This window comes from Macaca mulatta, chromosome X (assembly GCF_049350105.2).
Source record: "Macaca mulatta isolate MMU2019108-1 chromosome X, T2T-MMU8v2.0, whole genome shotgun sequence".
In the NCBI taxonomy this organism is placed as follows: Eukaryota; Metazoa; Chordata; class Mammalia; order Primates; family Cercopithecidae; genus Macaca; species Macaca mulatta.
This window is the reverse complement of record NC_133426.1, coordinates 148140533-148162693: the sequence shown is the minus strand read 5'-3', so window position 1 is coordinate 148162693 and position 22161 is coordinate 148140533. Positions and strand designations below refer to the sequence as shown.

Below are 22161 nucleotides of genomic sequence, written 5' to 3'. Positions count from 1 at the left end.
CAGAGATAATCTCCCCTCTAGCTGACTCCCAAAGTGGAAGTCAGAAAGTTGTACATCTGGGGACCCTGATGGGCTCCTCCAGAGCTGGCAGCAGGCACAGGGACAGGACAGAGGGCACTACCGGTCATGGGTGTTTCCTTCCTGCCCTATTGAGAGGCTGTGCCTGGACTCCTGAAACGGCCTGGGCTCCCTGCCTCTGTACATCTGAGTCTTTCACCTCCGAATAAGCCCCTCCCATCCCTGAGACCTGCAAGGTAGAAGAGAGATCGAATCACATCCATCCATAGTGGGATATGGCCTCCCAGGCCCCAGGCAGGACTCCGCTGCCCTCCGCCTGAAATAGCGTGGGAAGGACCCTCTGTCTTCCTCTATTCCTGACACAGCCTCCACTCCCTCCCTCTTGTCTCCAGAGACTGTTTTTCAGATCAAGGTTCCCATTTCCATGAAAGCCCCAAGAGGGACTGGAGCACCCTAGCATCTCTCCCTAATGGCCCTGCCCAAGGCCTCCTAGGAGTGAAAATGGGCTGGTTTTGGGGGGTCCTCCTGTGTCCTTGGTGGGGTAGCTCACCAGTCCGTCCTCTGTATCAGCCTGGGGATGCCTGGAAGGACCCCTCGTGATCTTCCGCTCTCATGATCTGAACTGAGACTCACCAGAGCACAGCCTTGTCCTCTTTCTCCCCCCTAAGATGTCAGGGGACACCCCTGTGGGTCACCATGCCCCTGGGCCTCCCGGGGATGACAACGGGGGGGAGCTGGTTTCTGTGGATCCTCCTCTTTGTGGGCAAGAAGTCTCTGCAGTTTTCCCTCAGAGGCCTCATGTGACTACTGGCTGCTCCTGGGTCTTCTGTCCTTCCCAAGATGACAGCATGACCCAGGGAAAAAATTAATGTGACTTTACCCTGAAGAAAACTGGAAATCTCTACCTCACCATGGTGATCAAACTATCATCAATGACAGATTGTGTTGGTACTCTGTGCCGTCGGTATGATATGATAAGAATGGCACTTCACTTCTCTGTTCATCTTCCAAGGAAACATAACCTACATCAAAACATTAAAAAATCTTGTATTTCCCAATCAAAGGCTGTTTTCCAAAATACCTGACAATACATCTCCAAACTGTCAATGTTTTCAAAAGCAAGAGAAGTCTCAGTGAACTGGCACAGCCAACGGGCATTGAAAGAGACATGATGAATAAATGTAACGGAGTATCCTCAGGGGATCCTGGGACAGAAAATAGTTTTTCGTGACAAGGAAATAAATGTGAACAAAGTATGTTTGTTAATAAACAAAGGATGTTTGCATATCAATATTGGTTCATTACTTTTAGGAAACCTTACCAAAGTAAGATGTTAATAACAGGGGGAATAGATTATGGGACATAAAAGAATGTTCTTGAACATTGTGTCAATTTTCTTTTAAATCTAAAATTATTCTAAAATAAAATAACATGAAAAAAATGTGATCAAACTAGATAAAAGATATGCCTTTTAAATATTTTAAATATTGAAAGTAGAAGTTTGAACTTGGGACTTAACCTAGAGTTTCTGCTACAAGTATTTCTACTACTCTTTATACTAGAGGTAGTGGTAAATGTTGTAAGCAAAGAGGAATAAATGAAAGGAATGAGGATTGGCCAGTTGGAAACCAAACTTCTGTGATTAATGGATGACACTACTGAGCATGAAAAGAATCCAAAAGAACTAAAGATAATTTACTCAATTTATAATAGTATATCAGTTTTCTAATATAAGGTCAGTATTCAAACGAATATCCACTAAGAAAAATACTTAACCAAAAATGCATCCGAGAAAAATACTTAACCAGAAATAATAACTTTACAGATGAAAATATTAAAATGTTTTTAAGAGATATTAATGAAGACTCACATAAATATAAACTAAAAAATAATTCATAGGCATGAAGATTCAATATTTTAAATGAGTTAGTTCTTCCAAAAAGTAGAGGAAAATATAGAATAATTGAAATCCCAAATCAAAACAAGCAAATGGCTTTGGACATGTGTGAGTCACCTGATTCTAAATATAAAGACATGCAAGTGGTCAAGCATAGTCAATATACTCTTGAAAAACAGAAAATAGTCTATCCAATAGTAAGAATTACAAAGAAGCTAATGTGATGAAGAGTTTTAAATTTAGGTGCAGGGGTTGGTCAATAGACCTATGAAACTGAATGGACAGTCTTGAAAAACAAAAGCAAAAAAAAAACCTGTGCACATGCGTTCTTACCTGATTTAAAAAAAAAAAAAATTCACAGCTTCAGAGCATGGAATAGCCTTGTTGAAACTGATGTCAGCAGATCAACTGAGTATCCATATAAAAACCCTAATTTAAGTGGAACCCTTCTTCACCCCATACACAAAACTGTTACTAGGATATTTAAAGCCTACTTTAAAAATACTGTATTCCAAAAAATAAAAATAAAAAAACTTCAAATATACATGGATATATACAGAATAATAAATAAGTCTTTGTTTAGATTATTTTTTATGGAGTCAGCAGTAAAAATATATTAGAGCATCAGTAAGGATAGAGGTGAAAGGATTGAAAGAGGCTGGGAATGTTGATCATGTCAGTAACAGAAGGAAGCAAGATAGTATGAGTCAAACAGGAAGGGAGGCAATGGCAGCTCCTTCCATCCCCTTGTCTCAACCAATAGAAGGTCTGGCTACTTTCAAGAGCCTTTTGCTATCTCAGAGTAGGACTTAGAACTCAACAGTGGTTGGAGGAAAGCTACCTGGAACAATGATGGATTTATTCCCCTTCCTATTAGACCAGTCCTTCTGCTGACCTCTGGAACTCTGGGGATCCAAGAAATATAACACAAGCAGTTCTATTCCAGAAAGTCATGAACAGGGGATGTTGTGTTGATGACAGAAACCTGACAAGGTCCACAAACAGTTTATCGCCTTAGAGCCAGTGCCAGCTTGCCCAAATGTGATTGGAGTAGTGGCCTAAGACCCTCTCCATATGGATTGGAGGTCCACATGAAAGGAATTCCAGCTGCTCTTACTCCTGACAGGACCCTCAGAAGGATTCAGGAGCCCTGAGATTCCAAACGAGGTTGACATGTGATTTTGCCAGAGAATTCAGTGAGAGTTGGGGTTCTGTCTACCCACTACAGCCAGGATCAACTGAGTCGTTCATGAGCTGACTTCCCTCTTCAGCTCTGGCTCAGTGTCCCAGGGGCAGTGGGCCTCTGCTCATAGCCAGGATTGGTGGATCAAACCTCAGCGCTCAAGGTGGAAACCCACAGACAAAGAAGCTCTTCTCCCAGCCTGGGAGGGAACTGGTGGGTAAATTGAAGCTCTGGCCCCCATGTCCTTGGGAATTATCCTCATGGAGCTTTTCTTCTGAGTTCCCAAGAAGGGAGCACTTCTTATGGAAGGTGAAAAGAAAATGGCAGCCCATCCTTTTATCTCCTGGTACTGGGAGGAATTTTTCTGTCCAGAAGAGAAAGGGACTAATGATCTCGGGATTGAATCAGTGGGACAGTGTCAGGGAGCTTTTTAAAGGAGTGAACACAACCCTTCTCCAAACATGCCCCAAATGACTCACCTTCAGTTCCTTTTCCTCACTTTAGTTTCAGCCTTCAGGGAACATGCTGCCTCTGCCAGTGAAGGTTTACCATAGTTGCCATGAATGTAGATTTGTTGATCACGGGATTGGGGGAGTGGAGGGCATTCCCATCGTTTGAGGAAGAAGTAACATTTACCTGTATATCAGAGAGGTTATAAAACACACATGAATTCTAACAATAAACCATAAGAACCAAATCATGGCTCAATTTCATTTTTGTTAATAGCAAAAGTGGCAAGATTGTGTGTGTGTGTGTGTGTGTGTGTGTGTGTGTGTGTGTGTGTGTGTCCTGGATGCCTCCATTTCTTTATCTTAACCCCCAATGCAACAGCATCTTCTGTTCCCTCAACTACTAAAGTTCATTCCAAATCCATCTACTTAAGTCAATCTCCGTTACTAGGGCTTTGGGTGAAACTAACATCATCTCTCCCCTAGACTATGGCAACACTTGCCTTATGGTTGCTTCTTTTATTTTTTTTTCTTTATCCCTGTAAAATCCATTGTCTCTTCAGCAGCCCATTATTTTTTACAAATTCCAAACCGTAGTTAATTTTCTAAGATTACACACATCAGATTTAACTATTATGTAAAGTTATATGCATTGTAACAAATGCATAGAGTCCTGTATCTAATACCCAAGTATCATACTGACCAGTTCCATCAGCCTACAATTCCCCTGTGAAGTCAACCTCTGCACTTCTCCCAAGATCCTAGAAGCTATGCTTTCTTTTTCTTTTTCTTTTCTTTTTTTTTTTTTTTTTTTTGAGACGGAGTCTCGCTCTATTGCCCAGGCTGGAGTGCAGTGGCCGGATCTCAGCTCACTGCAAGCTCCGCCTCCCGGGTTCACGCCATTCTCCTGCCTCAGCCTCCCGAGTAGCTGGGACTACAGGCGCTCGCCACCTCGCCCGGCTAGTTTTTTTTTGTATTTTTTTAGTAGAGACGGGGTTTCACCGTGTTAGCCAGGATGGTCTCGATCTCCTGACCTCGTGATCCGCCCATCTCGGCCTCCCAAAGTGCTGGGATTACAGGCTTGAGCCACTGCGCCCGGCCCCTGCTTTCTTTTTCTTAATAGTTCCTAGAGTTGTAACTTTCGCAGAATGTCATATGAATAGGTTCATAAGATATTCACTTCTAAAAGAGTGGGGTATCATTTTTCATTTTAACCAGCAAGGAATGAGAATCCCTGTTGCTCCATAACCTCTATCACATTTGGTATTTTAAGATTTTTGGATTAGAGTCATTCTAGTAAGTGTGCAGTGTAATATTTTCTGGTTTTCCTTTGCATTGCCCTAATGGCAAATGAATTTGATCATCTTTTCAAATGCCTCTTAGCAATTGGTATATTCTCTTATGTGATGTGTCTGTTCACATCATTGGCTTTGTTGTTATTGTTGAAACGGAGTCTTGCTCTGTCGCCCAGGCTGGAGCACAGTGGTGCCATCTCTGCTCATGGCAAGCTCTGCCTCCCGGGTTCATGCCATTCTCCTATCTCAGCCTCTGGAGTAGCTGGGACTACAGGCGCTACAGGCGCCCGCCACCATGCCTGGCTAATTTGTGTGTGTGTGTGTGTGTGTGTGTGTGTGTGTTTAGCAGAGACAGGGTTTCACTGTGTTAGCCAAGATGTTCTCGATCTCCTGACCTCGTGGTCTGCCCACCTCGGCCTCCCAGAGTGCTGGGATTACAGGTGTGAGCCACTGTGCCCGGCAGAATATTGCTGATCAGAAAATTCAGAGAGCAAACTTCATAAGAAACACAGGGTTCCCACATATCTCCACTCCCACACACACACACACACACACACACACACACACACAGAGCAACTCACATTATTTACATTTTGTAATAATGTTGCACATTTACTGCAATTGCACACACACAGCGACTCCTATTATTTACATTTTGTAATAATGTTGCACATTTGCTCGGATCGATTGACCTGTATTGCTACATCATTAAGTAAAGTCCACATTTTACATCAAGACTCAGTTTTAGTGTTGCACGTGATGTTGGCTTTGGCAAATGTATAATGATAAGTATTCACCCTTACAGTAACATGCAGAATTGTTTCCTCATCCCAAATCTCCTGTGGCTTCACCTATTCATCTATCCCCCTCCAACTTCTACTGCCTCGGAGGTCCCAGAAACCACTGAACATTTCATTGTATCCACAGTTACCTGTTCCAGAATATGGTTGGACTCATCAGTTATGCACCATTTTTGTATTTTCTCTTTTCACTTAGCAAGATGCTTTCACAATTCTTCTATGTCTATACCACTCCACTAACAATGATGGAAAGTTCCTGTTGCTCCACATACTTGTCAGAATTTGTTGTTTCAGTCCAATGGATTTCAGCCATTCTCATGAGTATATAGTGCTATCCCCTGGTTGTTCTAATTTTAATTTACAATTTCTTTACTCTTTTTTTTTTTTTTTGATACACTGTCTCACTCTGTTGCCCAGGCTGGAGTGCAGTGGTGCGATCTCAACTCACTGCAACCTCCGCCTCCTGGTTTCAAGCGATTCTCCTGTCTCAGCCTCCAGAGTAGCTGGGACCACAGGCATGTGCTACCACGCCCAGCTAATTTTTTGTATTTTTAGTAGAGACGGGGTTTCATCATGTTAGCCAGGATGGTCTCGATCTCCTGACCTCGTGATCTGCCTGCCTGGGCCTCCCAAAGTGCTGGGATTACAGGTGCAAGCCACCGCGCCCAGCCTTAAATTGCAATTTCTTAATTACAAATAATGTTAAAAATCTTCTCTTATATTTATTTGTCATTCATATATATTCTCTGGTGGGGTGCCTGTTCAGATTTTTTTCTTTTTTTTTTCTTTTTTGCCCATTTTAAATCAGACTTTTTGTTTTCTTCCAGTTGGATCTTAAGTGTTCAGTGTATATTTTAATGTATGTCTTTTGTCAGAGGCTGGTTTCCCAAATCTTTTATCCTTACTTTTGTCTTGTTTTTCATTCTCTTTGCAATGTGTTTGGCAGAATAACATTTGTTAATTTTAATGAAACTCAATTTATCTCTTTTTTCATAGATGGTTGGTGCTTTTGGTGTTTCATCTAAAATTGTTAGGTGACCAAACCCAAGGTCATGTAAAGATTGCACTCGTAAGTTTGACCAAAATTCAATAGATTGATAAAGTATGTGTGTGAAAATGCTAGGTATTCATATACATTTATTTTGTAGAAAATTAATTGCTGAAACATTTTGGGCAATAAGTCAGCAACATGTTAAAAAATAGAAAACATTCATGCTCTGTTTATTTTGACTCAGTTTCCACATTCATATGACTTTTGTATAAGACATGACATGAATTTGCCCAAGAAGTTGTTCAAAGTTGTTGATTGTAGTTCTATTAATTATAGCCACAAAGGAGAAATGAATATATGTTCATCAGGAGAAGATTTGTTCAATTTGTTATTTCACAGAAATCAATTAGAATTCTAGGGAGTTATTACAAAAGTAACAGAAATCTATATGTGTTTTCATGGAAAGCTTCTGCATCCCTTGTAATAAGCAAGTATTTTGGTTTGTTAGGACGCCATAGCACACTACCACAAGCTGGGTGATAGAAACAGAGATTTCCTGTCTCGCCGTTTTGGATTCTGGCAGTCCAAGAGCGAGGTGTTTGCAAGATTGGTCCTTTCCGAGGCTATGAAGGAAGGATGTTTTCCAGGCCTCTTTCTGTGCCTTGTAGATGGCTGTCTTTACCCCACGTCTGTTCACATTATCATATCTCTATACGTATTTCTGTATCCAAATTTCCCGCTTTTATAAGGACTTCAGTCATATCGGATAAAGGCCCTTATTAGTAACCTCTTGCTGACTTGATTGCCTCTAAAATGATCCTGTTTCCAAATAATGCCATATTTGGTTAACATAGGATTTTGGGGAGGAGGCAGACAAACTTAGAATAGTGGTAATGGCAAGTGGCAGACTTATATGTGTATCATTTCCCATGTATAGACGTATAGTGTGCGTGTGTGTGTGTGTCTGTATATATATATGCACATCTATGTGTATAAAAGCCTGAAATCAGCTTTTAGTTTTTACAAACCACATCATTAATTGTGGTAACTTCTGAGTGAGAGACTGAATTTTAGAGAAAATTTATAAAGGGGAAAATTGTGATTGATATGTATTTTTTAGAATTGTTTGCAACAAGAACACATGCATTATTTTCTTTTAAGTAAAACATTGAAGTAAGCCTAAGAACAGGAAAAGGAGCAGTGCCATAGTCACATAAAGAAACAGCAAGCTGATGGAACAGAAAAAATATTCCTGAAATTTAAATGCCTTTACACAACAAGGTTGCTTTGATGCACATCAATTCTGATTTGAGTTGGTTGGGTGTTATGGACTGAATTGTGCCCCTGCCCCAAATTCATATATCCAAGGTCTTAAACCTTGGATATTTGGAGATTGAACCTTTGAAGAGACAATACGGTCATATACGTAGGACCTTATTCAATATAACTAATGTCTTTATAAGAAGTGGAAATTAGGACACAGACACACATACCAAGTACTAACCACGTGAGAATCCAGTCAGAAGGCAGAGCCATTTACAAGCCACAGAACAAAGCCACAGGATACATCAAATCAGCCAACATCTTGATCTTGGATTTTCAGCCTCCGGAAATGTGAGACAATAAATTTCTGTTGTTTAAGCCGCCCAGCCTTGGTATTTTCTTATGGGATAATAAACAAATACACGATGAGTCTCGGCTCTCCCGTGATCCAGGAATCGAGGCTGCTTCCAGCTTATCACATCACAACCTATGGTAACTGCTGAAGTGAAAAGAAAGCATGGGGTTGTTTCACTGGCTTCTCCCTAACTACAAATACACCACCCAGGAAAGAGAGGCAGACACGATAGAAATGTGCACTTGTAGTCTTTCCCATAAGAAAATGATAAGAAACTACGAACATTTATGACAATAAGTCCCTTCATTTCTTGGAAGAGTTTCTGGAAAGGCAAACCTTGCCGTGAACTCTCCCAACTATTTTCAGATCCTATTACGAAACTGCGATTTCAAATACAGTATTACATCTAGTTTTAAGACAATTATTTAAGTCTTCGCAGGGAGGGCTCCACCTTTTTTCCTCAATACCAATTTCTGCACTGTCATTTTTTTTTGGGGGGGGGTGGACAGAGTCTCACTCTTGTCACCCAGACTAGTGCAGTGGTGCCATCTGGTTTCACTGCAACCTCTGCCTCCCAGGTTCGAGTGATGCTTCTGTCTCAGCCTCCCGACTAGCTGGGATTACAGGTGGCCGCCACCACGTCTGGCTAATTTTTTTGTATTTTTAGTAGAGACAGGATTTCACAGTATTGGCCAGGTTGGTCTCAAACCCCTGACCTCAGGTGATGCACCCACCTCAGCCTCCCAAATTGCTGGGATTATAGGCGTGAGCCACCATGCCCGGACTACACTGTCGTTTTAGTAACCTATAAAATCTCTTTAGGCTGAGAATTTTCTCATTTTTTGATGTTTGCTAAATATCTTACCCTGTGAACCTCTGCTACCTTCCAGTGACTGACCGTTCCTACAGTTGCACAGGTGCCTGTGACACACTGCAAACCAGGAACTCCCTGTGGTGCAGCTACACAGACAAGAGACAGGGGAAGGATAGTGCACTACTGCTTTCTTTTTACATCAGAGCTAGCATGTCCGCCAGGGAACCCTTGTTCACATCAGGGGTGGACTTCAGAATGTTGTGGTAGTTTTGTTTTTTAGAAATTTGGCTTCTCATAGTTGTTTATTTACAAAGTGATTTCTATAGTCTCTTCTACAAAGTTTATAGGGAAGCTTTGGTTTTGGATCACCAAAACCAAATGAAATGAAAATTCATTCCTCTGTGTATGTGTTCAGTGGCCTCTTTCAAATAATACATCTCTTTAAAATCCTACTCGTAATATCAAATTTCAGGATGATATCAAATCTCTGTCTCTGACCTTAGGATTCCATCCCTAAAACCAGTATATTGTGTGGCAAATAAGATCTACTCACCAGCTTATTTGGGAATTCTTTGAGAGTGTGTTGAAGATTCCCATTATGGGTATTGAAACATCACTGTCCAAAACGCACATTTATATCAAAGAACTGTTGTTATCACAGAGGATGCTGGGTGAGGGATGGAAGAGTCAGGGAATGGCTGCAGAGAGTAGGAATGGCCTATGGCAGGGGACGGGCAGTTGACTCCAGGCCACAGCCCTGGGAGCAGGCCACAGCCTTCACAAGAAGAACCCTTAGTGACAAGCTGATCAGCGGACCAGGTTCCAGAATTAGACAAGGGAGCGCGCAGAGAAGGTCAAAACGAGGGTCCTAGAATGTGGGAAAGAGCTGGGACTGAACACAACTGCTGACACTTGGACAGAGTCAGCTCTCAAGACACCCAGGCCTCACAACAGGAGGACTTTAAGTAAAGAAAGGCCACAACAGGTCCTGAATTGTATTTCATTGTCAGTGTCACCTTCCTTCTTTAGGCTTAACCTAATATCTTAGCCACAGGGTCTTCTTCAGGTCACCTCAGAGACATTGAGAAGTGTGAAGAGAAATGACATAACAGGCAGAAGGCCTCCCTCAGGCTGGGGGCAGTGGGAACAGTGTGGGCCTAGATGAATTCACACCAGGGTTCAAGTACCAGCCCTGTCGCATTCTAGCCAAGTGATCTTGGGGAAGTTATCAAGCACTATGAGCCTCAGGTTCTCCATGTGTAAAATGGGTTGGATAAGTTCTGTCTTGTAGAATTGCAGGAATATATGGAATGTGAGTAAAGCATGTGGCACAGGGTCCGAAATACACTGGTACTTAATAAACGGCAGTTGATATCAATTATGATTATAAGCCCAAGGCTACCACTGCCTTTTTTGAAAACTTCAGCTCTTCTTTTTATTACGCAAAAATCTGGGAAAATATGTAGCCGAATACGTCACGGAAGAAGAACTCAACCAATAATTCAGCTTCACAAATACAACTCAGGACATTGTCTTTCTGAAAGGATATATCGTATAACTTGGGTAAGGCCAGACGTCTGCAGCTGGAATGCAACTGAAAGATCGTATTTTGAGTCAAGAACAAACTCCCTTTCACCTTCCCCATTGCTGGTCCATCCAACCACTAGTTTTATTTATGCTTCACTAAAAATGTAGATCTCACTTAGACTTGTCCACATTACATTCAAAAGAACCCAACTAAAAGTCCTGTCAATGGCATGGGTTCTGGCTCTCCCAGGCCTGGCAAATGAGTGTCAGCCTGGAGGCTTCTGAGCACCACATCAAGGAGTTCTCACCACATTTCTCAGGAAACCCTTGCAGATGATGGGGATCAATCACCTAGTCCTTGCACTGTGTTCACGCTCCCCAGTGACAGAGCCACAGGACACCTTCCATGACTTCCCCATGTGGAGACTCCTCTCTGCTTCATCCTCCACCCAGAGCCAACTGCTCAAGTAGTTTTCCATTCCAGGCTTTTCTCTCACCTTCTGAGAGTCTGGGCCCTGCCACCACCCGGCTTCATAACAATCAGCTCCCACAGAAGCACCTGCAGTTTCCCAAAGCCCAAAACTGCCTGAGCTCAGAGCCTTTTCACTTGAAGGCGCCATCTAAAGTCTCACGTCCCCACTGTTGAAACTCACTCTTTAGATCATAGAGAAAATCTTCCCCTTCCTGATATGGCTTCTGAACCTAGACTTTATCGTGTTATGGGTGGGAAGAAACCTTGTTTTGATAGTATCCCCACAAAGAACAGTGCTTTCCGCAAGCGAATGCTGAAATAATGTTCAGCAAGTAACAGACTCAGCGGTGCTTTTATTTATTAAGGTTTAAATTCTGCTACTTTCTTGAACAAGCCAAACAAACCCAGATATATAGCTGTAGTTGTCAAGAACAACGGAATAAGGAGGATGAGGAATGTCAAAAATTAACAATCCTGTATTTTGTTCCACGATTTAAATACCGAGTTCTTTCACATTTCAAAGAAAATTCCAATCCAATCCCAATACCACATTCTACTGTTCCAGATAAGACAGAAGGTTTTCCTTACAAACTATCAAATCCTTACTCTTAAACCAGACAAACAGCAGTACATGTGTGACGATTTTCATGAACTAAGATTCTGAAGTGAATTCAGCCAACCAAAAGGGGAAGCATTTGAAAAATACTGCCTCCCGCCAACAAAATGTTAAATTCTAAGTCACTCATATGAAACAGGAACACAAAGAACACTGTGGTCCCTCCAGCTCCACTCTCGCCCTCCCCTGCCTAGAACCTCGACTGCCCTCTTCAAACACAGAAGGGGACTCAGCCTCAGACTTGACTCAGGACAGCAGTTGGTGGACATGATACTGGGGCTTGCACTGGCCGTGGAAGCAGCATCATCTGTGGTGTCAATTACAGCTTGGGCTCTGCCTTCCACATCTTTCAAAGCATCCACGTACCAGGATGGAAAGGAATTAGCAATGGTACTGTCGAGCTTGCCTAAAACCTCTAGGACTTTCCTCTTTTTGATTTCTGAATGGGATCTTAGACCTCACAATAATTCATAATGTGGAGGAGCGTTGTTGGGCACCTCCCGGTGCCCCAGGTACTTTCTCTGCACCCAATCTACAGTGAGGAGCTCCCTGGGCTTCCCATAAATGAAGGCCTCCCTCCCAGCATACACCCTATCGAATTCAGTGCTTCCCAAATGACCTCAGAGGCACAGCTGCCCTTGATGTAGACCACACTCAGAATACGAATTAGGAGGTGGTTCTTGGACATTCCCTGGCCATCACTCAGCCTCCCCTGGTCGCTGAGTTCTACTGTTTTCAAAGACATAGGAGTGGTTGTTGGGGTCCATCTCAGTCAGGGCAATGCCAATCATTAGTTCTGTGAACTCATGAGCTTTCCCGAAGATCACAGGAAAGCAGTCCTTATACTTCTTGATGACAGTCTTCAGCATCTCAGCCTTTGTGACAGGCTCCTTTGGTTGGTACTTGAGGAGAAGCAACTGCACCAACTCAGCCACCTTTTCATCCGGTGCACTTGTGAGCAAGGATTCACTGTCTGACAAGGCACGCCATGTAGGTGTATCCTCCACTTTTTGCCTGCTGGACTCCTCATCCAATGGGCCTCACAAAGGGGAAAAAGAGCAGGAGCTCAGAGGTCTCTGGGGAGCATCATGAAGAGGAACCCTGGGAGCACTCGGGAAGAATTGGAAACCCAGTAGCGGGCATGTCCTCATCCTCTAGAGCATCCAGAACCAGAATAGAGGATGAGGAGGAGGAAGAGCAGGAAGAGCAGGAGGGGAATAAAAAGTGGCAAGAGGAAGAGGAAATGGAGGAGGCTTCCTCCTCCTCATCTGTGGAACCCTGTGCATCTACCAAGACCTGTATCAGAATTGGGTTCTGGAAGTCTTGCTCAAAGTTGAGGTGGGGAAGGCTTGGGAAGAGAGCTGTGCTGACTGTTTTTCAGAAGTAGCATCCTTTAAGCAGGGATGGGGAGCATGGGATCCCAGAGGCCTGAGGGAGGGAGGGACAGTGTGAGTGGCCTCAGTGGAGAAACTCACCCATGATGGCTGACAAAGGCCGACTTACAGCTCTTCTTCTCTTAAGGCGGTGTTCTAGGGCCTGACAGGTCACCTGTCTTTATAAGGGGTTTGTTCCCTGGGAACCTGTAGGAGGATGTGAGAGAGCATCTCGGGGCACAGATGGCAGGCAGAGCCCCAGACTCGGAAACTGATAGTAGGTGGGGAGTGCCGGGTGCTTTGTGATGGGAGATCACTGTCTTTCCACAGAGTTCTCTTCTCATTAAGTGGCCAGCCCTGGGGTTCCTCCCTCTGCTTAACTGAAGCTGCCCTCCCCAGAGAAATCTTTTTCTCTGACTGACTCCTAAAATGGAAGTCAGAAAGTTGTACATCTGGCAAGCTTGATGTCCTCCAGAGCTGGCCACAGGCGCAGGGACAGGGGAGGGGCACTACCATCCATGGGCATTCCATTCCAACCTTCCTAGGGGCTGTGCCTGGACTCCCGAAACTGCCTGAGCTCCCTGCCTCTAGCCATCTGAGTCTTTCACCTCCAAATAAGCCCCTCCCATCCCTGAGACCTGCAAGGTGGAAGGGAGGGAGAATCGCATCCACCCACAGTGGGACTGGGCCTCCTAGGGCCTATACTCTCTCGCTCTTCTGTCCAGACAGCAACCTTTCTTCTAAAATCCATATCAAATCCTTCCCCTTTACTGCTGTGTGTGAAGTTAATATCAGCTCTCACCTAGCCTATGTCAAAGGCTTCCTTATTGTTGCTTCTTTGCCTATTCTTGTCCCAGAAAAAAAACGTCATCTGTTCAGCAGCCCGGGACCCTTTTAAAAAATCCAATTCGTGTTTATTTTTTAATATACACACATCAGATTTAATTATGAGGTGAAGTTATATGTGTTTTGGCAAATGTATTGAGTACTACATTTACCTCCCAAGTATCATACTGACCAGTTCCATCACCCTACATGTCCCGTGTGCATCCGATTTGAGGTCAGTCACTACACTTCTCCACAGCTCCTAGCAACTATGCTCTCTTTTCAGTTCACATTATTTTAACTTTCACAGTTTATCATATGCGTAAGTCCATAAAATACGAGTTTAAAAGTGTGGCTGTATCATTTTTCATTACAACTAGCAAGGAATGAGAATACCCATTGTTCCATATCCTCGCTTACATTTGGCATTTTAGATTTTCAGATTGTAGTCATTCAAACAAGTGTGCATTCCAATTTTTTTTGTATTTTGTTTGCATCTCCCTAATGACAAATGACGTTATATGCTTCTTTGCAGTGTGTATATCCTCTTTGGTAAAATGTCTGTTCAAATTATTTGCATCTTTTAAAAAACTAACAGACTTCATTTTTAGAGCATTGTTAATCCAAAATTACAAAGAGAAAACCTCATCAAAAGTACAGAGATTTCCTAAATATCTACACCATCCTCCTGCCCTGCCCCATGCATGCGCGCGCACGCGCACACACACACACACACACACACACACAGTGTCTCCTATTATTTACATTTTGTATTATTATGGCATGCTTGCTACAGTTTATTTGACTTCTATTGATGCCTCATTATTAAGTCAAGTCCACAGTTTACATCAGGACTCACTCAACATTGGGGATGCTATACTTTTTGATACGTGTGTAATATCAAATATTCATCATTCCATTATCATACAGAATTGTTTCACCATCCTAAATCTCCTGTGAACTCCACCTATTTATCAATCCCCCATGTCCCACCCCCAACCCATCAGCCCGTGGAAACTACTGGTATTTTTAGTGTACTCATAGTTGAGTGTTCCAGAGTATTGTATGACTGGAATCTTACATTATGTCGCCTTTTTAGGTATTCTTCTTTCACTTAGAAATATGCATTCATGATTCCTCCAGGTCTATCTCACTAAGCGCCTGAAAGTTCCTGTTGCTCAACATGCATGTCGACATTTGATGTTGCAGTGTTTGGGAATTCAGCCATTCTCCTGGGGGTCGAGTGCTATCTCCTAGTTGTTTTAATTTGCATATCTGTAATGACATAGGACATTCGACAGTGTTATGTGCTTATTTTCCATTTGTATATGTTTTTGCTGGCATATCGTTTCAGATTATCTTGCCCATTTTATATTTGGTTTTCTTTTTCCTCATGATTGGATTTGCAGAGTTTTGTGACTTTCTCACAGTTTTGGAGTCTGGTGGTCCAAGAGCAAAGTGTACACAAGGTTGGTTCCTGCTGAGGGCTGTGAGGGCAGGATGCTTTCCAGGCTCTCTCCCTGCCTTGTAGATGGCTGTCTTCACTCTGTGTATGTTCACATGGTCATCCCTCTACTCATAGCACGGTGTCCAAATTTCCCCTTTTTATAATGACTCCCATCATATTGGATTAGGGACGGCATTAATAACCACATTTTTTAAACTATTAGTTTAAGTTCATGGTGCATGTTCAGGATGTGCAGCCTTTTTATGTATGTAAATGTCTGTCATGAAGGTTGGTTATATGCATTATTTCATCACCCAGGTATTAAGCCAATATCCATTAGTTATTTTTCCTGACCCTCTCCCTCCTCCCACCCTCTGCCCTCTGGTAGGCCTTAGTGTGCATTGTTCCCCTCTATGTGTCCTTGTGTTCTCAACATTTAGATCCCACTTGTAAGTGAGAACATTTGACATTTGGTTTTCTGCTCCTCTGTTACTTTGCCAAGGATAATGGCCTCCAGCTTCATCTATTTTCCTGCAAAACTCCTGATCTCATTCCTTTTCCTGGCTGCATAGTATTCCATGGTATATATATACACCACATGTTCTTTATCCAGTCTATCATTGATGGGCATTTCGGTTGATTCCATGTCTTTGCTATTGTGAATAGTGCCTCATTGAACATACACTTGCATATGTCTTAATAATAGAACCATTTATATTCCTTTAAATATATGCCCAGTAATTGGTTTGCTGGCTCAGTGAATGCTATTTTGGTCTCTTCGTCTTTGAGAATTTGACAGACTATTCTCTCCAACAGTTGAACTGATTGACATTCGCACCAACAGAGTAAAAATATTCCTTTTTCTCCACAACCTCACCATGATCTCTTATTTTTTTGACATTTTAATAATAGCCATTCTGTCTGGTTGAGGTGGTATCTCACTGGAGTTTTGATTGGCATTTCTCTAGTGATCAGTGATGTTGAGCTTTTTTCATATGCTTCCTGGCAGCATGTATGTCTTCTTTTGGAAAGTGTCTGTGCATGTCCTTTGCCCACCTTTTAATGGAGTGGTTTTTTTCTTGTAAATTTGTTTAAATTCCTTGGAGATGCTGGATATTAGACCTTTGTCACATGCACAGATTGCAAAAATTTTCTCCCATTCTCTGGGTTGTCTGTTTACTCTGTTGATAGTTTCTCTTGTTCTGCAGAAGTTCTTTACTTTAAATACATCCTGTTTGTCAATGCTCGCTTTTGATGCAACTATGTTTAGCATCTTTGTCATGTAATTTTCTCCTGTGCCTATTTCCTGAATGGTATTGCCTAGGTGTTTTCTAAAGTTTTTATAGTTTTGGGGTTTCATTGAAGTCATTAATCCACCTTGAGTTATTTTTGTATATGGTGTAAGGAAGGGGTGTAGTTTCAATTTTCTGCATAAGGCAAGCCTTTGTTCAACAAGGAGTCCTTTACCAATTGCTTGTTTTTGTCATGTTTGTCAAAGTTCAGATGGTTTTAGGTGTGCAGTCTTATTTTGGGTTCTCTATTCTATTTCATTGGTCTATGTGTCAGTTCTTGTACCAGTACCATACTGTTTGGTTACTTTAGATTGTAGTATAGTTTGAAGTCAGGTGGCGTGAAGCCTCTAGCTTTGTTCTTTTTGCTTAGGATGGCCTTGGCTATTTGGTTTCTTTTTTGGTTACATATGGATTTCAAAATAGGTTTTTTTTCTAGTTGTATGAGGAATGTCAGTAGGAGATTAGTGGGAATAGCACTGAATCTATAAATTGCTTTGGGCAGTATGGCCACTTTCATGATACTGATTCTTCTTACCCATGAGGATGGAATGTTTTTCCATTTGCTTGTGTCATCCCTGTTTTATTCGAGCAGAGATTTATCTTTCTCCTTGTAGAGATACTTCACTTCCCTTGTTAGTTGTATTCCTAGCTATATTATTCCTTTTGTGGCAAATGTGAAAAAAGTTCAGTCATGATTTGGCTCTCACCTTGCCTGTTATTGGTGTATAGGACTGCTAGTGATTTCTGTACATTGATTTTGTATCCTAAGACTTTGCTTTAAGGTATGTTCCCTCAACACCTAATTTATTCAGAGTTTTTAACATGAAGGAATGCTGAATTTTATCAAAAACTTTTTCTGCATCTATTGAGATAATCACGTGGTTTTTATCTTTGTTTCTGTTTATTTGATGAATCATATTTGTTGATTTGCATGTTTTGAACCAATCTTGCATCCCAGAAATCAAGCCTACTTGATCCTGGTGGATAAGCTTTTTGATATGCTGCTGGATACGGTTTGCCAGTATTTTGATGAGCATTTTTGCATCAATGTTCTTCAAGGATATTGACCTGAAGTTTTCTTTTTTTGTTTGTTTGTTTGTCTCTGCCAGGTTTTGCTATGAGGATGATGTTGGCCTCATAGAATGAGTCAGGGAGACGTTCCTCCTTTTCCAATTTTTTTGGAATTGTTTCAGTAAGAATAGTATCAGCTCTTCTTTAATAACCACTTTGAACTTACTTGCCTCTGAAATAATCCTGACTCCAAATAATGCCACATGTAAACTTCAACATAAGAATTTAGTGGGGATGCAACTGAACCTATAATAGTGGAAAGGGAAGTGGCAGACCTATATGTATATTATTACCCATGTGTAGTTATAAACACACACACATGCTCATATATATATAAATTATATTTTAAAAACCACATCTATCTTTCTCAAAATTCTAAATCAGCTTTTAAATGTAAACACCATATGGTTGTTTGTGGAAACTTCTGAATAGGGGGCTGAATTTTGGAGGAACTTTCCAAAGGGGAGAATTGTGATTTCTACCTCTTTTCTAAATTTTGCAACAGAAATATATGCAGTATTTATTTGTAAGGAAAATATTGAAATAAGCCTAAGAAAAGCATGAGGAGCAGTCCAGTAGGAAGATAAAATATGGTAAGCTCATGGAACAACAACAACAAAAAATCCTTGAAATTTACATGACTTAACACAACAAGTTTATTTTTTGGCACAGAAATTCTGATTTTAGTTGGCAGGGTGTTATGGGCTGAATTATGACTCACTCCAAAAATTCATATATCCAAGTCTTCAAACCCAGTATCCCAGAATGTGACTGTATTTGAAGACAAACTTTGAAGAGGTAATTAAGTTTAAATTTTTTTTTGTATTATTAGTAGAGACAGGGTTTCACCATGTTGAACAGGCTGGTCTTGAACTCCTGACCTCTGGTGATCCACCTGTCTCAGCCTCCTAAAATTCTGGGATTACAGGCATGAGCCAGTGCTCCTGGCCAGGAATCTTAACATAAAAAGGACACCATAGCTTGGATAACTGAAATAGGAGTAATTTATAACCAAGGTATCAGAGTAAATTCTTTCTTTTAGCAACACGCTTTTTATGTTCATCCCTGTCTTTCCACGTCTGGCAGACCTTTTCTTTTTATGGCTGCATAGTAATCCATTGTATAGGTGTATCACAGTTTGTTTATACTGTTGGTGGGAATGCACATTGGTAAAACCACTATGGAGAACAGCTTGGAGACTCTTCCAAAAATGAAAACAATACTACCATACTATCCAGTAATCCCACTCCTCGGTATTTACCCCAAATGAAGGAAATCAGTACACTGAAGAGATACCCGCACAACCATGTTCACTGCAGCATGATTAACAGTAGCCAAGATTGGAAAGCAACCTAAGTGTCCATCAGCAGATGACTGCATAAACAAATTATATCACATATACACAATGGAGTACTATTCATCCATAAAAGCAATGAGACCCTGTCGTTTTCATCAACATGGGTGGCACTGGAGGTCATTATGGTAAGTGAAATAAGCCAGGCACAGAAAGACAAATTTCACATGTTCTCACTTACTTGTGGAGGCTAAAAATCAAAACAATAGTGTTCATGGAGATAAAGTGTAAAAGGATGGTTACCTGAGGCTGAGAAATGTAGAGGGGTGCTGGGGGAGAAGTGAGGATGGCTAATGTTTACAAAAAACTGTTAGAGAGAATCAATAAGACTTAGTATTTGCTATCACAACAGGGTGACCATAGTCAAAATGAGTTAGTTGTACTTTTTGAAATAACTAAAAGAGTGTAATTGGATTGCTTGAAACACAAAGGGTAAATGTCTATGCTGTTGGGTCACTCATTTACCCTGATGTGATTATTACACATAGCAAGCCTGTATCAAAATACCTCATGTAACCCATAAGCATATGCAAGTACTATGTAAATGATTATTTACTCAAAGAATAGTGTTGATATTTACCAGGATAAATATCACCTGACATTTATCCACCTTGATGTCCACTCTGATGATGTTCCTTTTGTTGGTGACCTGTTCCTCCTCTCTAGCTGCCTTTAATATTTTTTCTTTCATCTTGACATTGGAGAATATGATGATTATGTGACTTGGGGATGGTTGTCTTGTATAGTACCTCACAGAGAGTCTCTGGATTTCCTGAATTTGAATGTTGACCATCCAACAGGAGTGGAGTAATTTTTGTGAATGATACCCTCAAATTTGTTTTCCAAGTTGCTTGTTCTTTCTCCCTGTCTTTTAGGGATGTCAATGTGTTGCAGGACTGGTCTCACTACATAATCTCAAATATCTTGGAGGTTTAAGGCATTATTTTTTATTCTTTTTCTATATAATTTTTTTCTGACTGAGTTGATTCGGAGAACTGGTTTTCAGGCTCAGAGATTTTTCCTCTGTTGGGTCTATTCTGTTTTTACTACTTTTAATTGCGTTCTGAGATTCCTTCAGTGAGATTTTCGGCCTTATCTGTTCTGCTTGGTTCCTTCTTAAAATGGCCATTTCATCTTTCAGCTTTTCTATCATTTTATTGGATTCCTCAGATTCCTTGGATTTGGTTTTGACTTTCTCCTGAATCTCGATGATCTGTGTTCCTATCCAGATTCTAAACTCTCTGTCTCTCGTTGCAGCCATTTCACCCTGCTTTAGAACCATTGCTGCAGAATTAGTGTGGTAGTGAGGAGGGAAGAAGGGGCTCTGGTTTCTGGAGTTGCTAGAGTTCTTGTGCTGGTTCTTTCTCATCTGTATGGGCTGATGTTCCTTTGCTATTTGAAGTTACTACATTTTGAATGGGTTTTTTATTCTTTTATACTCCTTGATGCCCTTGAGGGTTTCACGGTGGTGGGTTCTGTCAAGAAGCTTCATTTCTGGAAGATGTTAGGGGAAAAAAGCTCAGGTCAGTACTCTTGGGCTGTGTGCTCCACCTTTGGGGACTGGTACCAGGCCCACATCATTGTTCTCTGTCCCTGTGATTTAAAGCAGCCGCTCTGCTAGAGACACCGAGGTGTTCCTTGTCCACCGACCACAACACTCTGCTGGGAGTTGCTGTCTAAAGTGCTTCACTGGGGCAGCAGCAGCAGCATCTATGCTCAAATGCGCATACCACCAGCAACAGCGGAATGGCCCAGCTTATTAATAGATGAAAATACATGAATTTCCTAGGTATAAAATCAGCATACGAAAAATAAACTTTGTTTCTCTGCAACAACAATGAATATGAAAATAAAGAAAACATAACCTCTAACCTATCATTCCAAACATTAAATACCTTAAAAAAAACTAACAAACCAAAGTAAAACGTTACAGAAAAACCATTTACATGTCATTCAAAAATATTAATGAAGACCCACAGGAACATAAAATAAAATAAATTCATCGGAACGAAGTTTCAATAGTTTTCCTTAAAACAGAATCGATAGAATAATTGTAATCCCAAATCACAACAACCAAATGCCTTTGGACATGAAGGCATCTATGAATCACCTGATTCTAAAATATAAAGACATGCAAACAGCCAAGCATAGTCAATATACTCTTGAAAAACTGCAATTCATCCAACAGATAGTAAGAATTACAAAGTAGCTATTGTATGAAGCGTTGGCTATCTGGGTGCACGGATTAACACATAGACCAATGGAACTGAATGGAAATTCCTGAAAAACAAAACCAACAAAGTATGTATAAATGCAAGCTTAATTGATTAAAATGTGTTGCAGCTTTAGCACTGGAGACTGTCTTGTTGAAATAAGTATCAGTGGAACAACTAAATATCCATATAAAAAACCTTAATGTAAGTGCAACCCTTTTTCATGTTATACAAAAATGCAATTACAGGGAAATTCAAAACCTACTTTAAAAATGTTTATTATAAAAACTTCAAAAATACAGAAATGCACGGAATAATAAACAAGTCTTTGTACAGATTATCTTTTAGTGAGTCAGCAGGATGAGTAAATTAGAGCATCAGTAAGGCTGGAGTTGAAAGAACTGAAAGACTCTGGGGTCAGTTGTCTCTTCAGTAACAAGAGGAGCGAGATGATATGAGTCAAAGAGGAACAGAGGAAATGGCACCTCCTCTCTCCCTCTTGTTTCACCCATAGAAGGCCTAGTTGCTTTCATAAGCCTTTGCTTTTTGAGAGTAGAACTTAGATCTCAATAGTAACTGGAGGAAGGCTACCTGGGACCATGATGGATTTATTCCCCCTCTTACTTGAACCGTCCTCCTCCTGACCCCTGGAAGTCTGGTGATTCAAGAAACATAACCCGAACAGTTCTATTCCAGACAGTCATGATGGAGGCTGCTGTGTTGATGACAGACACCCTGACCAGGTCCACAAACACTTTACTAACTTAGTGGCAGTGCTAGGTTGCTCACATGATAGGAGTAGAGGCCTATCTCCCTCTCCACATGGATAAGAGCTCCACATACTTCTGTTCAGCTGCTCTTACTCCTGACAGTACTCTCAGGAGGATTCATGAGCCCTGAGATTCC

The 22161-nt window shown here is 41.3% G+C and overlaps 1 pseudogene; it reads right to left on the bottom strand.

Annotated features, from left to right (window-relative positions):
• Nucleotides 1-12061: 12061 nt before the first annotated feature.
• On the bottom strand, nt 12062-20324 carry LOC114674825 (melanoma-associated antigen C2-like; annotated as a pseudogene).
• Nucleotides 20325-22161: the final 1837 nt, after the last annotated feature.